The sequence below is a fragment of the Mandrillus leucophaeus genome, unplaced genomic scaffold, assembly GCF_000951045.1.
Source record: "Mandrillus leucophaeus isolate KB7577 unplaced genomic scaffold, Mleu.le_1.0 Scaffold537, whole genome shotgun sequence".
NCBI lineage: Eukaryota > Metazoa > Chordata > Mammalia > Primates > Cercopithecidae > Mandrillus > Mandrillus leucophaeus.
The window spans coordinates 1,390,542-1,392,274 of NW_012105775.1; positions in this window are offsets into that span (position 1 = coordinate 1,390,542).

The window sequence follows — 1,733 nt, forward strand, 5'->3', positions numbered from 1 at the left end:
AAAAAAAAAAAAAAAAAAGAGAAAGAAAATGTAAGTTAGCTGGAGATTCTCAAGAACAGAAAAGGTCACGAAGATAGGGCTATGTGTTGACAACTGGATCTGAAAAGTGAAAACAAAACCAAAAGCTAGGGCTCTTCTCATTTGGAAACTGGACCAAAGAAGGCAAGGTCAGTGTAGCAGAGACTGTTTTTGCTCCATCCAGCTCTCGTTGGTCACCCCAGGACTTGCATAAGGGGTCCCTGAGCATGGTAGTCACAGTGGCAAAGATGGATGTGACAGATACATAGGCCAAGAGCGTGGGCTCGCATTCGCCAGATCTGCCTAGATGCTCTCAGTGCCAAAAATGAGAGCCCTGCAGCAAGCCCTAGGTACGGCAGCAAGCCCTAGCACCGTCTCCTAAGGAGACAAACCATTAGTGCTAAATTAATTCCATGGGACACCTTCCACCCTGAAGTGAGCAGTAATTTGTCTTTATTCTGATACATATTCTGGGTATGGGGTCACCATCCCTGCCTGCACTGCTTCACTCAGTATCATTAACTGAAGGTTTAAAGAGTCATTTTCCAACATGGGATCTCATATTAAATCACCATGAACCGCGGGATCCACTTTACATGTGTTAGAAATGCTTGTTCCCCGGTGCCATAAAGAAATAGCACTTGAACATAAATTTAATTTCCTCAGCAAGGCCATTTTTACTTTACTTTCTGGTACACTTGCCAGCAATTTTGCCACGAGAGGACACCGAACAAAGGAGACAGGGTCATTTATAACCTGACGCGTCCACCTTACTGCTGTGTCTGGTTTCCATTCCATTCCATTCCATTCCACTGGAACGGGACCTCACACTCTGTATTTGTCCCGACTGGCTGGCAACTTAGAACTTTTTAAAGGAGGCAAAGGCAGAGGAGAACAAAGGAAGGAGGAAGTAACTTGTGGAATGCTGAGAAAGGTAAAAACACCTCCAAATAAGGAAGAGGAACAGGCTATGACCTAATGCTTGCTTGGACCAGTATAAGCCTCCAGGGCAAATATTTAGGCTAAATTGTGGGAGCTAAGAACGTAAAGTACATTGATTTCTTTATCACGGCTAGCAGATATCTAAGAATGTTAGCACAGGTCTTTGAATAGATTTTGCTTCTAAGAGAAGTTACTATTTATTCCTAATTAGTTGGGGAGGAAAGTCTTTGAAGAGGAATCTCTACTTTACTTCTTACCCATGGAATGAGGTTTGACGATGGGCATGTTGCCATGAGATCCACCGGTCCTATCAAAAGCCGTATTACTCCGAGAGGTTGTCAGCCTGACAGAATATTGGAATGGCCCCTGAGAGGCTCAGCAAAGATGCCAGTGGTGTGCCTTCCCATGTGGTTGGGGCAAGATGTGGTACACATTGAACCAAGAGCAATTATAGGATGCTGTGTCCCCAGTAGCAATAATATACAATCCAGAAATCAAGGAGTAGAAGTAATCTCATCTCTACTTCCAGAACTTACTTGGAGTTTTTGTGCATCCATTTCCAAAATTTTAAGGTCTATTGTATTAGAAGATGTGGCCTTCAGGGATGGAATGCTTCCACCGGGAGAAGCAGCAATGGTTCCACTGAATCTAAAGCTACACTGTAGCCTGGTTAATTTGAGCCTCCATGCTGACAGACCAGCAGCAGAGAAAGCATTTACTCTACTGGCATGAGTCACTGATGTTGGTTAAGAAAATCCAGAGAGGCTGATGCA